Source organism: Cucumis melo, chromosome 6 (genome assembly GCF_025177605.1).
Source record: "Cucumis melo cultivar AY chromosome 6, USDA_Cmelo_AY_1.0, whole genome shotgun sequence".
Taxonomy (NCBI): domain Eukaryota; kingdom Viridiplantae; phylum Streptophyta; class Magnoliopsida; order Cucurbitales; family Cucurbitaceae; genus Cucumis; species Cucumis melo.
In genome coordinates, this window is record NC_066862.1 from 3,579,597 (window position 1) to 3,592,621 (window position 13,025).

The 13,025-nt window shown below is 33.9% G+C and overlaps 1 long non-coding RNA gene across 1 annotated transcript; it reads left to right on the forward strand.

Moving 5' to 3' along the window:
* Positions 1 to 3,040: 3,040 nt before the first annotated feature.
* LOC103483629 (uncharacterized) lies at positions 3,041 to 4,155 on the forward strand. The gene is made up of 2 exons (XR_536593.2): positions 3,041 to 3,338; positions 3,756 to 4,155. It is a non-coding gene; the product is annotated as an uncharacterized LOC103483629 (long non-coding RNA).
* Positions 4,156 to 13,025: the final 8,870 nt, after the last annotated feature.

Consider the following 13,025-nt stretch of genomic DNA (forward strand, 5'->3'; position numbering starts at 1 on the left):
GTTTTATAATTTTCTATAATAAAATATTTGAACTATTTATAATTTATTACTTTTTATTTTAATTATATGGAGATGAAGTAGCGTCATATTCTATCTTAATAGTTAATGGTTAACAAATATGTGTTTTAACATATTGACACATATTTGACCGACTGATGCACACGTAGGTAACAAGTTATTATACAAATAATTACTACATATTTTTGTTGTTGTCTACTTATATACGTTTTTAACATATTAATTGTACAGATTACACTCATGATATATTATGACATTATTGCTTGATTGATGTTATAGTATGGTCTAGAAGTTTGGACTTACTTTGGCCCTCTGATATGTTTCCATATCGTAGAATAACATTTACTAGATTGTGTGTTGCGAAGGTTTGTGATATATGGCAAATTGTACCATGCATCATTGAACTAAACACGATCAAAATTGACGTATGCTACATGATGGATATATCACGATTTGACACACACATCATGATCATTGTGCACAAAAAGAAGCAACACCTGACCCAATTATATTGTATGACTATTTTTCTTGGTATAATTCAATTATGAGAGACGGTTTATCACACATGACGATACTTGAAATTATTTTGCATGATGTGAATTTTAATATGATATGTTTTAAAGTATATGATAGGAACACTATTTAATGATTCAATGCAATTGCGGCAACCTTATGGACAATTTGGTTGGAAAGAAACAACCAAATCTTCAATGCAAAGTCCTCCACACATTTTGGAATAACTGGGAGAATATCTCCAACCTGATTGGCATATGGTCATCCAGAAGCCCTTTTTTCAAAAACTACACTCAAAGTACTATAGCTCTCAACCTCAATGTCTTCTCTAACTAAACTTGTTGCCAGGCTATCCTCCATCCTTTTGTAACTTCGGTTTGGACTTCTGTTATTAATGAAATATTGTTATGGTTGTTCCTTTAACCATAACAAAGTATCTTTCTCTAAAACAAAAAAAGAGTTTATACAAGTACTCGGATGAACACAATTTAAGAGATTTAACTTCAATGTGTGATCAAATCTTGATAAATGTAGAACGTATTATTTAGCAGGCAAGATGACTTTTGTTGACATGGGTCGAACATGTATTCGACGTAGATGATAATGACAGACGAGGATGGTGCAGAGAGAGATGTGGATCGTGCTTAAATTAAATTTGTATTTCAAAATTTTAATTTATACAAACTTCAATTTTTAATAAAAAAATGATAGAAATTTACATTATTCTTTAAACCAAAACCATAGTTCATATCAGAAACTTAAGAAAAAAAATAACAAAATTAGAGGAATAGTATATTTCCTGCTAGAAAGAAAACGGTTAGAAGCTTAAAAGAAGAAAAGAACCAAATAGAAAGAATATATTCATTCTGTCTTTTTCTGGTTGCTTATTCGCTCTTATCAAACAAGAATGATATCCTTCTTGGTCATGTCCCTCTCAATGTTGGTTGCCATTCAATTTCCTTTTCCTACTCCATTTTTCATTCAAATGTGGATGGTGAAGGGAAAAAAAATAAGCATGTCATTTAGAAAAGAACATGCATTAGTACTTCAATTTAATAATTAAAACAATTAAACGAAATATCAAAGTCATGTCCATGTTTTGATCATAACATTTGACCTTTCTTTGACCTTTCTTCAGTCACGCAGTTAGGCTGTGACTAGATTAAAGAAAAGGAAGTTGTGTATCATATACATAACTATCCTTCCCAACAACTACACCCTACTTTTTTACAATAGTTTCAACTTTAACTATTCATTTTTATTTATTCTTTTATGGCTACCATATTTTTCTAAGTTTGACAAAAAAGATATCATTCTTAAAATCACTTTAATACTCCAAATGTCTTTAGGCCTTCAAAGTCGCATAGCCATTTATATTCAATATTCTTTTAAATTTTGCTAGTTTTATAAAATTATAAGCATCGGTGGAAAGATCACAACAAAATGAACAAAACGTATTGCCTTTTGAAAAAACAAAAGTATGATTTGACTAAGAAAACACGATGTTAAATCTAATGTTATAATTATAATATATCTGACAAGATGATAGTTATGAAAACATGTAGAAAAATAATGATACAATAATAGTTGTTAATATAGTTCGGTACAAAATCGCCTACAACTGAGACAGTGTGTTTGATGGAATGAAACTTTATTACATAAAGAGTTTCGAAATTAAAACAAAACTACTTATATGACAAACTCTTATTTAGTGACTCTTGTATATAGCTTTCTCTTCAAAGTTTCAACTTAGGCTCCTCCTAAATTTGAGCTTCCCTTACTTCCACAATAATGCTTTTCTAAGTGTTTTTGTATAAGATCTCAATACAACATGCATAGGCTCCTCCTAAGAGTGAAATCCCCTCACATTCCCTATATTTAAGCTAGCTCCCCCTAAATACAATATCAATATCGAACTCCTCCCGAGAGGTGCTATTGAACCAATAGTCTTAGCGACAAGCAGTTCAAAGATTTTCACTATCAATACATGGAGGTTGAAACTTAAATAAACCCTAAGCTCAAAAAGTTCAAGCACACCCCTTTCTAATAAGATAGCTAAACCCTAAATGAATAAGGAGAGCACATATAAAATATGGCTTGCTTAGAATAAAGAAAGGAACACGAAACAAGATCCAACAAAATTTGCAAAATAATCTTTCACATATGGAAAGAATATTTTGTTGAACGTATTGCTTGACGATCATCCCAAAGCCGTTACCAATATCTTTGACATGTTGTCCGATGTAATGCTCAATTTTATCTTTAATAAACTTGAACAACCAAAACAGTAGCACCTTATATTCCATTCGAACTCAGATAATGGTAAATATAATCAGACCCTTGGAGCAAACCAAACTACAACAGGTGGGAACTAAATTAGTTGATTATTCTAAGGTTTGAAACATCCGTGTGAGTCAAAGAATGCTTATCTTAATACGTACCTGCAGATCATAATATATTATAATATATTTCAACCTGAGTCAAAGACTGCTTATTTTAATACGTAACTGCAGATAATATATTATAATACATATAGGACTGCGTTTATTTACGTAATCTACGAAGGATTGTGAATTGGGAATGGACGGCCAAGCCAGCCAGCCACCGCTAAAGTCCACAACGTGGGCTGCCAAAGATGCCAACTTGCAATTTTCGGATAGGGTTTTGAAACTCACAAATGTTGGCTATAAAATGGCACATTCCATTGCTTATAAAATACCCAAATCAAAATTAAAAGGACAGAAAGAGTCTTCCATACCATACACATATCTACCCAACCTTCAACATGGCTGAAGAATCTGCTCAAAGTAAGTCCATTATATATATTCACCCTACCAACTTGCTTTTAATTTTTCGAAAGTATTTGTTCCAAAGTAGTTTCAATTTCAAAACAATCTTCTTTTTTAGAAACTAGTTTCGATTAAATACATGGGTTGTAAACTAACATGAAATTTGATCAACTATCACAAGTATTGGAAGTAAAATCAATTCAATACACACACAAAAACTATACCCCTATACCTGTTTATATTAATTTTATCAATTATCCCAACTATTTTATGTTCTATAGGATTTGCCTTTATTCAATTTGATGTTTGTATATCTTGTGTTTGTTTATTTATGTAATTTCGAGTTATTTTTTATGGAAGGTATACTTTGGTTGGAATTTAGATCGTATATTTTTGCATAATTTAATATATAATCAATATATAATTCTTAAATAGGAAAAACTCGATGGCCAGAGCTTGTGTTTGTAGAATTTTCTACTGCTGCTAGGATAATAGAAAAAGAGAATCCCGATGTGAAGGCCATCAAAATTCTAGCTGATAGTCCCAGAATTGAGAATTTTGATCCTAGTCGAGTTTGGGTTGATTGCAATGTAGAAGACAGGGTTGTTAAAGTGCCCAGCGTCGGTTAAAGATTGGATGGTGTTTATAAGGTCAATGATATGTATAAAGTCTATATGCATTATGTCCAGGTGAATTATATGCTTAATTAAGTCATTCCAATATTGTACTAATAAGTGGTATTTTTACCATTTCAACTCTCATTCAAGTGTGTTTATTTGTAATAAATTGTTGAGTTAATTGTTCCAATAAACATCAACAAAGACCTATCTTTAGATATTGCTCCTGCAAGTGTTATAATCTTAATGTAAATTGTGGGCATCTCATCTGATCTTTTCGGTACCCACAAACAGAATTTAAATCCTAAAGGATTTTCTCTCATCTCTTCCATTTCTTTCTTTCAACTCATCGGAGATAAAAAGTTCACTTCAAAGATGCTTTCTCAACGGCTTTACCGACCTCGTCACCGGCAGAACACGAGGCATCGGGTTAACGACTTTACTTCCCTTTCACTATCTAACACACACACAATGACAAAAATTCTCACTTCCCAGTTCCCACCTTCGGGTTTTTTCCTCTCTCAAGGCAAAGGCAGTAACAGATGATGGAGATGGAGAGAGAAAAAAGTTAAATATAAAATAAAAACATAAAAGAAAATGACTTAGTTCCCATCTTACAAAAATTTAAGTTTTCTTTTTTTATTATCTAATAGTATATCTCATAATATTATTCTCTAATTATCTGTATAAATTAGAAAGAAACCATATTTTTATTGGTTTATAACTTGACTTTACAACCGAGTTTCAAAGCCTAAGAATGGAAGAAAGGGGGAAGGGATAGAGAAGAAGATAAAGAAAAATAAGAAGAAAAAAACTAATAGCAAGAATACCCTAAATTTGACGGTTTAATGGGGAATAAAAATTTCTTTTTTCTAGTCTGTATTAAAACTATAACAGCCAAAGCCATCAAATCTCTAATTTACTGATCTCCGACAAGAGTCCATGGTCCTTCAGATTTGTAAGTTTACGGTAAGGAAGAGAGGTTAAGGGCAAAAATTCATGAGGAAGAAAAACAGCTATATGGAAATGGAGATTGAGAAAGGAATCAAGAAAGAAAGGCCCAAAAAAAATAGAGAGACAGAAGAGAAAAAGAACAAAGAACGATTAGGATATGAAGGAAAAATAAGTGAAATTTGAAATTTGAATGAAGGAAAAAGTCAAGAAGGAAGAAGAAAGATAATACAATTTTATACCAAAAAAAGAAAAAATGAAACGTGGCTCGGTGACACCAAGTGTGACCCAAGTTTTGCTCTTTTGAAAAAGAACCATAATTAGGTGCAACTTAAATTCTTATTTATAAAAGAACACAAAAGAGACTTCATCAAACTTTTTTTTTTTAAACAAAGAAGAAACATAATTTTTAGTAGAGACAGTGAAATACTCATTTTGTTCACAATCTTAAAATACCACTTCTCTTTCGATTTTTGGATTTCTGTGTTTTTCTTTCATATATATATTCAAAACATCACATACCAAAAATAATATGAAGTCATTTTTCTTTGACATTTTACCCAACTTATATTCATGCTGAAAAAAACACGAAAAAGTGTATCAACACGAGTGGTGATATTAGCTAGAAAGTCGAATGGATTATGGATATATGACAAACTAAATTACCGTTTGAGTAACAAAAAAACTGCATGCAACAACTCAATCAACTTGTTTAATTGTTTTGGTCATATCTTTGTTTTTTAAATTTGGTTTTAGCTAAATAAGCACTCATTTTTACATGCATTTTTGTGTTCTATCTAACCATAATCGTAAACGGAGTAAAAACACAAACAATCATTAACTTTAATACTCCAAAAATGTAAAATGTTTATCCTTGGACATCGTAAAAGCCATTTGATTTGTATTGAATTCTGTTAAATTATGCTCTTTTTATAAGCTTTGCTTCTAAGACAACGCTAATGTAGGGAAAGTTTTGTCAGACTTAATTCAAAATTTTAATTTATACAAAACTTCAATTTTTAATAAAAAATTATAGGAAATTGGATTTTCCTTTAAACCAAAGCCATCCTATTAGGGTCTGTTTGTTAATGTTCCTATTCTCAGTTTCTTGTTTCTTATTTCCCGTTTCTTCTGTTTTTAGAAAACAGAATAAACAAGTAATGCGTTTGATAACGGTTTCTATTTCTTGTTTCTTGAAAAAAAAAAAGAAACTGAAAAAAAAATGTGTTTGATAACTGTTTATTGTTTACTGATTTTCTTCTAGATTTATTTTTTATTTTTCACATCTACTTCAATTAAATATTAAACAAAAATATATGTCTATTCATCAAACATAAAAAATAAAATTATCAAAAGTTTATTCATTTAATACAAAAAAATATCAATGCATGAATAAAAATAATAACATAAGCATAAAATTGTATTTATCCTTCAAATGTTGCCAAATTTGATTGGCAATATCATCCCTTACTCGGGCCATTTCTCTTAGATGATGTCGATTCACTTCTTAATCCATCAATTTCAACAATGTCATCGTTATTTCGTGACATCTAGAATTTAATATTAATTTTAAAGTAAGTTCTTATGTCTTCAATATTCATAATTGAAAGAAACAAAACAAAATTTAACCTTTAACTCTACTATCTATGATGCTTTAGAGAAAAACCCACAACGAAAACTCAGATTTGCACAAAGCGGAAGACGAAAACTATGGATCTGACGAAGAGGAACAATCAGGCAAAAACTATGGATTTGACGAAGAGAAACAGTCCAACGAAGAGGAAGAGTTCGGGTTGTCGAGGAAGACGATGAGAGGTGAAGAGGAAAACGATGAGTGAAAGAGGAAGAGGATGATTATTTGGGGAAGACGATGGAGAAAGGAAAAAGAAACCAATTAATAAAAATAATTAAGAAAAAGAAAAAAGAAGCAAATAAAAATAATTGAGAAAAATGAAAAGGAAACCAATAAAAATAATTGAAAAAGGAAAATGAACCAATAAAAATAATTGAGAAAAAGGAAAAGAAAAGAAATAAAAATAATTGAGAAAAATGAAAAGGAAACCAATAAAAATAATGAAGAAAAAGAAAAAAAATCAATAAAAATAATGAAGAAAAAGAAAAAAACCAATAAAAATAATGGAGAAAAATGAAAAGAAATAAAAATAATTGAGAGAAAGGGAAAAAAACAAATAGAAATAAATTGAGAAAAATGAAACCAATAGAAGTAATTGAGAAACGGAGCGGAAGAAACTATTTTATCAAACACCTCTATTTCTTAAAAAATGGAAACAAAAACAGAAAACAGGGAACAAAAACGTTATCAAACTTACCAAACGAGTCCTTATAGAAACTTAATGGAGAAAAATAACAAAATTAGAGAAGTAATCTATTTTCTGTCGGAAAAAAAACCTTTAGAAGCTTAAAAGATGAAAAGAACAAAATAGAAAGAATATATTCATTTGTCTTTTTCTAGTTGCTTATTCGCTCTTATCAAACAAAAATGATATCCCTTTTGATCATGTTTGTCTGAATGTTGGTTGCCATTCAATTTCCTTTTCCTACTCCATTTTGATTTAAATGTGGATGGTGAAAGGAAAAACATAAACATGTCGAACATGCATTACTTCAATTTAATAATTAAAAAAATTAACAAAATATCATGGTCGTGTACTGCATACCATTTAACCAGCTAGACTATGACTCGATCAAAGGAAGGAAGTGGTATACCAAGTACATGACTCTCCTTCACAACAAGTGTACACCCTACTTTTGACTATAGTTTCAACTTTAACCCTTTTTTTTTCATTTCTTTTGTTTATTCTTCTATAACTATCATGTTTTTCTCCTTAGTTTGAAAAATAGAAACATCATTCTTGAAATCGATACTCTCCAAAAGTGAAATATCTATAGGCTTAAAAGTCGCAAAGCCTTTTATTTCTAATATTCTTTTAAATTTTGCTAGTTTTATAAAATTATAAGCATCCGTACAAAGATCACAACAAAATGAATAAAATGAATAAGAAAGCACCATATAAATATGACATGGTTTGGAAAAATATTTTAGGAAACATATCCGGGTGGAGAAACAACATCCAACGGAATCTATAAAATAATCTTTCATATATGGAAATAACATTTTATTGCAGCCCAATGATCATCCCAAAACTGTTACCAATGTCTTTGACAACATGTCGTCGGACATTGATGCTCAATTTTACCTTTAATAAACTTAAACAACCGAAACAGTAGCACTTTATATTCCATTCGAACTCAAATAAATGGTAAATATAATCAGACCCTTCGAGCAAACCAAACTACAGCAGGTGGGAACTAACATAGTTAAGTATTCTAAGGCTTGAAACGTCCCTGAGTCGAAGAATGCTTATTTTAATACGTACCTGCAGATCACAATATATTATATAATATGTTTAAACCTTATAGGACAGTGCGTTAATTTACGTAATGTACGGAAGGAATGTGAATTGGGAATCGACGACCAGCCACCACTAAAGTCCACAACGTGGGCTGGCAAAGATGCCAAGGAATTTTCTGATGAGGGTTTTGTGAGTTTGGCTATAAAATGGACATTCCATTGCCTATAAAATACCCAAATCAAAATTTTTGAAAAGGGAAACTGCCAATTTGACCTTAGGACAAGCCTAAGACCAAACTAGAATATTATTAAAGAAGGGCTAGAGAAAAGCCCAAACACTAATTACATAGTGCATTAAGATTAAGAGCTATGGTAGATGCTGAATAATTTTTAAAAGTAGGATCCCTACTACTCCAATTTCCTATGAGAATTTTGCAATCTTCCCATAAATTAATAATAGTTTTTTGATAACTTAAATTATCAAAAGTTCTATTATTTCTCTCTGACCAGATGCACCAAAGGACAGCGATCACACCGCAATTAACGATCTTGTGCTTCGGGAGGGACTGATTTAGGGAGAGGAAGAAGGAGATCAACGCTTCAAAATCATCGGAAAAATGGGCGAAGTTGAGAGCTTGCTGGAGCAGAGACCACAGGGGTTTCACCATATCGCATTGAAGGAACAGGTGAGCTCCCGATTCACTATCTTTTTTGCAGAGGACGCACCAATTTGGTTGAAGAGCCAAATTTGGCATTCTTTGCTGGATAACTTCCGATGTGTTTAGCTTTCTTTGAATCAGGCACCACATGAAGAATTTTATCTTCATAGGAATGAAAGATTTCCAAATAAGATCCAGCAGCTTAGATAGAGGAGACGCTACCGAAAGCTCCGGCTGGTGGGAGATACAGCGTTTTGCAGAGGCGATAGAGAAAGATTTCTTGCTGTCGGGAATCCAGGTAGGTTTGCTTGAACCTCTGTTTGTTCTAGGAACTGGAAGATTCCCTAAAATTCTCTGCCAAGTACTTAATTCTCTATCATTCAAATTTCTTCGAAAAGCAATTTCCCATTGATTGTTAATTGAGTTCCACACATCTTTGATTGAGGATTCTTTGTCGATAGAGAGAGCAAATAGTCTGGGATAGGCAGTAGATAGACAGCCTTCTGTAGACCAGTTAGAAAACCAGAATGAAATTTGATCTCCATTTTTTAAATCCCAACCTTGATTTCTTTTGAACCATTCACTGTTGTTAATGATAGATCGCCACGGGGCTTTAGAGGAACTAGAGGAAATATTTGAAGGTAAGTCCCCAGGGTGTTTACTTTGATATTTTAGCTGGATTAGTTTCCTCCAAAGGGAATTAGGCTCCGAATGGTAACGCCAAAGCCACTTCGGTAATAGAGCTTGATTTGTAATTTGGAGTCTCGAAATGCCCAGCCCACCCTCTTCTTTAGGCTTTGTAACTATTGACCATTTGATTAGGTGAGACCCTTTTGGATTGCAGCTACCTTTCCAAAGGAATCTTCTCCAAAGTTTTTCAATGTTCTTATACGTGGAGAGAGGAGCTTGAAAAACAGAAAGCTGATAGATCGGAATACTAGTGAGAGTAGACTTGATTAGCGTGAGTCTTCCACCTTTTGAGATGTGCGCGTATTTCCAGTTGCTAAGTTTTTTATGAATTCTGTCCTCAATATTCCTCCAGAAAGGTTTGGATTTTGGGTTTCCACCGAGAGGGACTCCTAAGTAGGATAGCGGAAGCGACTGGCAAGGAATATCCCAAGAAGAAGCACAATCCAAAGCTCTAGGCCAAGGGACATTAACTGGAACCATTGCTGACTTAGACAAATTGATTTTGAGCCCCGAGGCCTTTTCGAACAAAGAAATAGCCATTCTAAGATTGTTCAGATAAAAGGCATTATCTTCAACAAAAAGAAGAATGTCATCAGCGAAGAGGATATGAGATATGTTGCAATCCTTTCCAAGGCACACACCTTTGATGGCACCAGTGGACTCCAAATGGCTCAAGAGTCTACTAAGATAGTCCATAGCTATAACGAAAAGGAAAGGGGAGAGAGGATCACCTTGTCTTAGTCCCCTATTTGCCTTAATTCTCCCTTGGGGCTTTCCATTGACTATGATGGAATAGGTTACATTGCTTATGCAGCCTCTAATCCACTGCCTCCAGGAAGGAGGGTAATTCTTTTTCTTAAGAACGAAATCAATGAAATCCCAGCTCAGATTATCAAAAGCCTTTTCAATATCCAGCTTCAAGATAAATCCTTTGATTTTTTTCACTTTCCAATAGTCTAAAGCTTCATTTGCCATTAAGATGGCATCTGTGATTTGACGATTTTTGATAAAAGCCAGTTGATTACCTGAGATAGTATCAGGAAGGGTGAGCTTTAACTTGTTGGAAAGAGTCTTAGCAATAATCTTGTAGATAGATGTTGTTAGGCTGATAGGTCTGAAGTCCTTTGGATGAGAATAATTCTTCTTCTTTGCAATTAACGCTATGAAAGTGTTGTTCATATTCTTATTGATCACTCCCTTCTCGTAGAAATCCTTGAAAATGGCTAGAATGTCCTCTTTTAGAAGTTTCCAATAGGACTTAAAGAAGGAAATTGGGAATCCGTCTGGACCAGGGGCCTTATTTCCTTCAAAGGAGTTGATGACCCCTTTTATTTCTTCCTCCAAGAAGGGGGCACAAAGAGGGGACCACTCCGAGTAATCAATTGGCTTCCATTTGAGGTTATCAATGAAGAGGGGATTGGTTTTGGTTGAACTCCTGTAGAGCTTTGTAAAATAATTGACAAAGGCGAGGGAAATGCTAATGTTTGTATTCTGATTGGAGCCATCTTCGTCCTGAATTTCGTGAATTATATTTCTCTTCTGTCTGGAAGAACAAATTCGGTGAAAGAAGGCAAAATTTTCGTCTCCCTCTTTAAGCCAAATCTTTTTTGCTCTTTGGAACTAGAATTGAGATTCCTTAAGAGTAAGATCATTCAGCTCAGCTTTTAGAGCAAGTCTTCGATCACTGTCCTCCTGACACAACAGGGTGTCCAGTTCCTTCTTATCAATGGCATCCACTTCCTTGATTATGTTTTCTTTAGCAGAAGAGATGGAATGAAATTTCTCTTTTTGCCAAGGTTTGATGAAATTAGCTAAGGACTTGAGCCTTTGAATGAAAGCAAAACCGGGATGGCCCTCTTGGGCTGATAATTCCCACCATCTTTCCATATTTCTTTTGAATTCAGGGTCGTTTAAGACTATGGAGTTTAATCTAAATGGAGCAGGGCCCCAACTCACAGTGGGGGATGAATCTTCACAGACTAAAGGAAAGTGGTCCGAGGTAGGTCGAGGAAGAGTTCTAGTGATATGAGGGTTGAAGAGGACTTCCCAATTAGGATTGTATAGGAATCTGTCAAGACGGGAAAAGGTTGGAGGAATTCTCAAGTTGGACCAAGTGTATCTGTTGTTGGACAGGGGAGGGTCAATCAGGGAATTGATTGATATGAAGTTGTTAAGCATGTTGGAACTATGAGTAGAGGAAGTGACTGCTGTTGATTCCTCTCTCATTCTGATTGCATTCAGATCTCCCCCTAATATCCAAGGAAAAGAATTAAGGTGAAGGAGATTATGTAAATCAGTCCAGAAATTTAATCTTTCCCTTCTTTGGACCGGACCATATAAGCCTGTTAACCACCATGAATTATTAGAGGACAGAAAGTTTGCAGTAAGGCTGAACATCCCTTCCTCTTGACTCAAAAGAGAATGATGAAGATCATCCCATAAAATCAGAATCCCTCCTGAACTGTCTATAGCATTTTTCACAATCCACTTTATGCTGTTTGAAGGCCAAAGTGACTTAACAATTTTCTTATTTATGAATTTGAGCCTCGTTTCAGTGAGGATCACAAAGTCGGGGGAATAGGAAATTAAAGTATTTTTTATTAAGGCTCTTTTTGAAGGAGAGCCTAAACCTCTTACATTCCAAGTAAGAAGCTTCATTTTACATTTGATGTCCCCGGAGCCCCATCCCCCTTTGGATCTAACCTGTCACCCAATTGAGAATACAAGGCATTTGTGGAAGTTGTTGCACCCGAGCTGTCTGAGTCTATTGAGAGTTTCAACCCATTTTCCTTTAGCCAAGCAACCAGTTGATTTTTGAAGACTTCTGAATTTGAATCCTTCTCAGTGTCTTCCTTTTTTCTATAGTAGTGTCTTCTTCGATGAGAGTGTTTTTGCTTTCTATGGTTGACTTCCGGAGGGGACTTTGGTTTCTCTGGATCTGTCATCTTCAATTCAGGTGTCTCTGGAACCATCTCTGTGTTCGTGATGTCTATGACTTCTGCATTGTCAGAGCTGTGGTGATCTTCGAAGGATTTACTCGGATCTAAAACTGGTAGATTTCCCAGGTCCACTGTGAGAGAGAGACCTTTTTTAGAAGCATTCATATCATGAGCTATAATTTTAAGAGGTTGAGTGTTAGAAGCATCTTGGCCCTGATTGGCTCTTGATTTAGGCGGAGTAATTGTTGATTTCTTCTTAACACTTCTCTCTTTGCTGACTCTTTGTTTTTTCTCCGGGGAGCTAACAGAAGGGGAATGATTGGCTGGAGCAGAGTTCGGATTAAAAAAATTGGTTTTATTACCGGGGGAATTAAAGGATACTTTTCTTTTTGGCTTATCCAAAATAAATGCAGGAGTTAGTTGGGATGGAATGTCAACCTTCTGCTTCCCTTTATCCAAAGAGCAATCATTTGATA